Here is a 7,306-nt window from a genome sequence, read left to right as displayed (position 1 = left end):
AAAAAGCAAACCTCACACTGGCCACTGTTAATCGTAATTAATAACGTCTGTGATATGTATAATCTTTCTTCCAATGCGTTCCAAGTCTCGAGACATGATCCCTTTGGTCCCCCAGGCCCCTGCCACAATAACAACCTTGGCATGCGACTCACCACCCTCTGCTGCTGTATAATACCCTCCTTTTTATCACCCGTCTTACCCCTTCCTTTCCAAGTGAAATAATTTCTGCCTTATTTTTTCTTCTCTTCCTTCCCTTCTCAAACCACAACCCATATAATTTTCATTGCCCTCTTTAGAACCTGCTTGTGTCTCAGCTCTTGCCTTTTTATACAGAAGGGGAGCCAACCTGAAACAGTATGGATGAAGAGATGTGCATTTTTAAATCACCCTCCATACATAGTGGCATCTTCTTCTGGACTGCAATTCTTTTTCCAGCGTACAGTCTCCTTGAAAGATAGATGACTAAATGCTTGTGCCTTAAAATCATTAGCAATCTTAGGGCTCATTTGAGGTTAAATTCCCTACCCATAGCATGAGATTTATCCATGTGCTTAAATAATAGAATTAAAGGATTGATTCTGCTGTGCTTCATATAATGACGCTTACACTTAGGAAGGAATATAATATTTATTGTGTGCCTCCTGTATGCCAGGCACTGTGGACCCACAATTTGATGAGGCTAATGTGTTATTCCCATGGGAGAACTGAATTTCAGGATCATTTGCCTGAGGTCTGTGTCTGCCCAAAGCCAGAGGCAGTGCTCTTTGCACTGCACCACACAGCCAGCCTCAATCCCACAGCACTCGAAGGTGCACCAAGAGTTTGCACAGACGTCTTGCCATTTCAGTCCTCGTAACAGCCTATAAGATGGCAGTGTCATCCCCAAGTGGCTTGCCAAAATGCAGCACTGCTGGGATGGACTTTGTCTCTTTTCCTCCAGCTCTGTGGCTTGCTTGCTTGCTTGCTTGCTTGCTTGCTTGCTTTTCTTTTCTTTTCTTTTCTTTTCTTTTCTTTTCTTTTCTTTCTTTTCTTTCTTGTTTTTTGTTTTTGAGACAGGGTTTCACTGTGTCACCCAGACTGGAGTGCAGTGATGTGATCACGACTCACTACAGCTTCCGCCTTCTGGGCTCAAACGATCCTCCCACCCAGCCTCTCTAGTTGCTGGGACAAAAGATGTAAGCCATCACTCCCTGCTAATTTTTTTATTTTTTGTAGAGAGAAGGTTTTGCCATGTTGCCCAGGCTGGTCTTGAACTCCTGAACTCAAGGGATCCACCTGCCTCAGCCTCCGTAAGTGCTGGGATTACAGGCATGAGACACCACACCAGGCCAGCTCTGTGGCTTTCTGATTTGGAGTCTGGTGCATAGGGTCCTGTGTATATCACTGTGGTGGGTGGAGGGATTTGAATCTGGCTCTTGAAGAGAGCATTGGTGGGAGATGCTGGAGGAGCCACAGCCCCTGTGACATCAATAAGAGCAAAGACATGGGCCTAGAAGAGGCTGTTGTCCCTTTCCTGCTGGAGGAAGTGGAGACAAATGTGGCCGGGACCTGGAAGCATCAGAGTGAGAAAAGGGTCAGGGTTGGACAAAACAGCAGCAAGGAACCAGAGATAGCAACAACGAGGGTGTCGGGACACCCCATCTAAATGCTGTCACTTTGAAGTGGTGGGGCCTTGGGAAACCACTTCACCTCTCTGAGCTCATATTACAGTTTTTATTGTGGAGTCTATGGGCAAACCTCATCACATCCTGGAATGCCACTTTCTCCAAGGAAAGGTCTGGCTAACCTGACTGCTCACCAGCTGATTGTGGTTAACTATCCCACAACAAGCATGAAATATTGGTGTGAAGAACCCAGAGACTCACTTACCTTCCCTACCCTTCCACTGACCTTGAGAGAGATGTTGGGCAGATTGCCACCCCTCTCTGGGCCTGTCTCCTCATCTGTAAAGCAAGGATGCTAAAACATCTCATGATGAAGGAGAAAGCATTTAATAAGCTATATACAATATTGTTACTAAAATGCTCTGACAGAAAAAAGGCTTCTAGACGAAATTAGAACAGGGCGAGATATGTACCAAGGGACCTGGAAAGGCTTCTTGGAGGAGTGTGGTGTGAACTAGGTCACAAAGACTGGATAGGTCAGCAGGTAAGGATGCAGAACTCGTGTGGATGGCTAGGGTAGAGGCCCAGTGTCCTATCAGAACAGGAGGGCTACTGCTGTGTCTCTTTCCTTCCATCTGACCCCATCCCCCACTCTCACAGCTCAAGCCCGTGAGTCTCAATTCTAAGAGGCTATTGGTGGAGACACATTTTTAATTACATAATAGCTTTTAGGGGAATAAAAAATATTTCAACTATAAACATACACTAGTTTTATGTTGCATCTCAATTTCAAAACCATTAAACTGTGGGGAGAAAATGTATCTTAGAATTGAAAAAAATACAATTATCTCACTTCAGAATGAATATTACCAAAAAAAGTCACGTGGACTTTGGAACCAATGTTCAAGTTTCTGTTCTGTCACATACTAGCTTTGTTATTCTGGGCAAGTCACTTGATTTCTCTAGGCATCAATGCATTTTTTAAATGGTCTATAAATTGGGCATAGGAGGTGAGCAGTTAAGGTTGCTTGAGTCTGAATGTTGGTTCATTTTGGGAAGAGGTCTCCAGGAACATATTTTGTCCAATTATGGGTTGCCATTGAATAACTATATGTTGTCATTTTTAGAATAGCATAACATAGACCAACGGTTCTCAACTGGGGGCGATTTTGCCCCACCCCCACCCCCCAGTGACATTCGGTAGTATCTGGAGGCATTTTTGATTGTCACGACCATGGTGCAAGGAAGTGGTACTGGCATCTAGAGAGTAGAGGCCAGGGATGCTGCCGAGCATCCCATAGACAGCCCCACAACAAGGATCATCTGGCCCAAAATTCCCATTAAGGTTAGGAAACCCTGACATTGAGATGAAGAACATAGATTGTGGAGCCTAACTGCCTTGATTTGAACCCCAGCTCTGCCATCTCTAGCTGTGTATCCTTGGGTCAGTTGCTTCACTTCTGTCCTTCAGCATCTTCATCTGGGAAAGGAATAATAACTGTTTTCCACATACAGTGGCTGTGTAGATTACTAGGACCTACTGCAGGTGGAGCATTTCAAGCAGAGCCTGGCATCCAGGAAGCACTCAGTGTCAACTCTTATTTCAAGTACTCAATGAGCACTAGACTTGGTGAAACTACCTGGTGATCAGTACCAAGACTTCAGATAAGATACTTATCTCCGTGAGCCAAAGTTTTTCTAGCTGTAAAAAAAACCAACAACAACAAAACACGTTTCGGGGATCAAATGAAATCAAGAATATGATAGCATTAGGGAAACAGTGGAAAATCTTACAGATACACTGGTATCATTATTATTGCCTCAAACTCTATCCAGTAAGAGAATGTTCTGGGGCAAAGCAATAAACTCTCCCGGGCCAGGCTGTAACTCAGCAGAAGGGACAGCCAGAGAGAGGAGGTGCTCAGAGTAGCACGTTGCAGGCCCAGTCCTTACGTGCATCCTCAGCTGTGAGTCCAGGAAGTCGCCTTTATTGCTCTGTTATGTGCAAACTGCGCCCCAGCTTCACATACCACTTTCCCCAAAAGAGCACTTGGCAAACCAGCATACACGCCTGCTCTGCAGACTCTAAGCTCTGGGAAAAACAACAGCATAGATGGAAAGAGAGTGCCCTATAAGCCTTTGGCCAGGGATCTCTTCCTGCTCCACCTCTGTCTTCTCTGGCCTCAGTTTTCTGAGCTCTTGGATGAAGGAATTATATTGCTGACCTGAACTCCAAGGCCTACTGGAGCCCTCACTCTAACCACACAGAACTGAGTGAGGATTTTTATTATCTTTAATAGGGAACAATTATCTAGCAGGGACTGTGTCTATCAGTTTACATCAATAAAGTTGTGTTGGCAGGGTGTGGTGACTCATGCCTGTAATCGCAGCACTTTGGGAGGCTGAGGTGGGAGGATTGTTTGAGGCTAGGAGTTCGAGACCAGCCTGGCCAACAAAGCGAGACCTTGTCTCTAAAAAAAAAAAATTTTTTAAGTTTTGTCTCAGAAGCACCTCGTGAAACATTGGGTATTATGGCCATATTGTTGATATCACTGAGGCTCAGAGACGCTGAGCAACTTGCGCAGAATGCATAGAGCAAGATCCACATCACTCTTAACCAATGCACTGCAGTACCCCAAGCCAGAGCATGCAAAGGTTTTGGCAAACACTAGGCACTTAATACTTGTTAATTGAGTTTAATGAATGAATACAAGGGGAAATCACAAAGTAGTTTGTTCCTCATTGAGCTCTGTCCACCTTGTCTCTCACCACATCATCTCCTCTCCTTGTCTCGGCTCCCAGTGCCCACTCACCCTTGCAAGAGCTCTGCACCTTCTCAGCAGCAAGTAAAACTTTTTTTGGGGGCGTGGGGGGCGGCCGGAGCCTCACTTTATTGCCAGGCTGGAGTGCAGTGGCACAATCTCGGCTCACTGCAACCTCCGCCTCCCGGGTTCAAGCGATTCTCCTGCCTCAGCCTCCTGAGTAGCTGGGACTATAGACACCCGCCACCATGCCCAGCTAATTTTTGTACTTTTAGTAGAGACGGGGTTTTGCTATGTTGGCCAGGCTGGTTTTGAAGTCCTGACCTCAGGTGATCCGCCCGCCTCGGCCTCCCAAAGTGCTAGCATTACAGGCGTGAGCCACTGTTCCCAGCCAGTAAAACTGTTCTTAGGGACCTTCAGTGACAGCTATAGAGAACCATCCTTCTCACTATTCTATTTGGTGAGGCTGCTCTGTGCCAAGCCCTGAGTGGGCTTGAGGACACAGACCTGAGTCATCCCTGACACTTGATCTGAGGGAAGTTCGTATCTGTGGGAGGTGGGTGGGAGTGAGTGGGAGACTGATGAGAAAACCGGCTAGTTACAAGATGGCACAATAAAACAATCCTTGAAGGGGAAAGGCTCAGGAAAGCCTTCCCTGGAGTGGGCGGAGGGGGGTGGGCGGAGGTGCAATGAGGCTTTTAAAATTTGCACACCTGTATTTGACATGGACTGGGCCACAGCTGCCCCTCCCATCATCCCAACTTATCCTACATTCAGTGTCCTGACACCACATGATGGAAAACTAAAAAACAGTCTCTGTCTAGCAGCTCAGAATCAGGACTGGGGAAAAGGAGGAAAGTAACAGCTGCTAGGGACCTACTATAGGCCAGGCACTTTAACTTAAAACTAGCCTGTGAGATAGATAGACCCATTGTAGAGTTAGGATGAAATGAGGTTCAAAGAGGTTAGATAATTTGCTGTCGTGACGGTTCCAGAGGAAATTACTTATAAGGATAAGTAGGTCAGGCCAGGTGCTATGGCTCATACCTGTAATCCCAGTACTTTGGGAGGTTGAGGTAGGCTGATCGCTTGAGCCTAGCAGTTTGAGACCAGCCTGGGCAACATGGTGAGACCTTGTCTCCATTAATTTTTTTTTTTTAATTACCTAGGCATGATGGTGCACTTGTGTGGTCCCAGCTACTAGGGAGGCTGAGGTGGGAGGAACACCTGAGCCCAGGAGGTCCAGGTTGTGGTGAGCCATGATTGTGCCACTGCTCTCCAGCCTGGGTGACAGTGAGGCCCTGTCTCAAAAAATAAAAAATAAATAAGGATAAGCAGGTCAATAGGCCTCCCCATTTTGGGTCCTTTTGGAGGTCCACCTCCTATGGCCCCTGAGAGGGGCAGTGTAGGGGTGTCCAGTGAGCTGCAGAATCTGGGTGGGAAGTGAGTACAGCCCAGTTTCCACAGAGCCCTACCAGTTTCTCTGGTCAAACTAATTCAGGTGCCCTCTCCTCTGGAGAGCCCGTGGGGATGGTCTGAAGGACAAGAACAGGCAATGCAGCAAGGCACTCCTAGATCACTGTCCAGTGGTTGGCAGTGTTTTTGGTGGGGCTCAGAAAAGAATGAGAGACCAAGGGGAAGGCTGAGGAGAGGGACCTTTCAGCTGTTTCTGGGGGCTGCCCAAGAGCCACCAACAGGCTACTGTGGGAACCTCAGTCCAACCTGTAGAGCTCAAGCTCCTGCCTAAACCACCCACAATGAGTAGAATTGTGGACAGGAATAGCAAACTACTGCATGCCACCACTCATTAACCCAGTCACAATCACTCCCAATGATCTAATTCTCCACTTCCCCATCCACCTATTACTTCCTCCTCCCTCCTTTCAGTCATTCCCCTATTGCACTCAGTAATTTATTTATTTCAATGAGTGGGGACACCCGTCAGACACCTCAAGCACTTTGCTAGGATTCAAGAAGCCTTCATCATGATGCAAAAAGCATGAGATTCAACCCTTGACAGATGACATAGAACTTTGGCAGAGAGAAACGAGTTAAAACAAAAGCAGTCCCGATGGAAAGAATGGTGGGAGCTAAGGCAGAGAAGTATTAAAGTCTAGGAGAAATGTTGGTGATCATTTGTCATTTACTTTGTCATTTACTTTGACAGAGCAGTGTTTCCCAAGAATGTTTGACCATGGAGAATCTCAGATCAGTGGCCTGAGGAATGCACTTCAGGAAAAGCCGGGAGGGGTGTGTGTGTGTGTGTGTGTGTGTGTGTGTGTGTGTGTGTGTGTGTACAGGAAGGTGAGGGCATTTGTACTTGCTCCTGGAGGTAGTGATCCTCAACATCTAATCCACAGAATACTAGTCCTCAGGGATGCTGTATCAGTCTATTCTTGCATTGCTATAAAGAACTACCTGAGACTGGGTAATTTATAAAGAAAAGCAGTTTAATCAGCTTGTGGTTCCACATGCTGTACAGGAAGCATGGCTGGGAGGCCTTAGGAAACTTACAATCATGGTGGAAGGCAAAGAGGAAATAGGCACATCTTACATGACTGGAGCAGGAGGAAGAGAGAGGAAAGGGGGAGGTGCTATGCACTTTCAAACAACCAGATCTCATGAGAACTCTGTCACAAGACAGCACTGGGGGATGTGCCTAAATCATTAGAAACCACCCCCATGATTCAGTCACCTCCCACCAGGCTTCCCCTCCAACACTGTGGATTACAATTCAACATGAGATCTGGGTGGAGACACAGAGCCAAACTGTATCATTCCACCACTGGCCCCTCCCAAATCTCATGTCCTCACACTTCAAAACACAATCATTCCTTCTCAATAGTTCCCTAAGTTTTAACTCAAAACTCCACAAAACAAATTCTCATCTGAGACAAGGCAAATCCCTTTCACCTATGAGCCTATAAAATCAGAAGCAAG

The sequence above is a fragment of the Hylobates moloch genome, unplaced genomic scaffold (assembly GCF_009828535.3).
Source record: "Hylobates moloch isolate HMO894 unplaced genomic scaffold, HMol_V3 SCAFFOLD_11, whole genome shotgun sequence".
NCBI classification, from domain to species: domain Eukaryota; kingdom Metazoa; phylum Chordata; class Mammalia; order Primates; family Hylobatidae; genus Hylobates; species Hylobates moloch.
The sequence above is the reverse complement of the archived record's forward strand: the minus strand, read 5'-3'. Positions refer to the sequence as shown.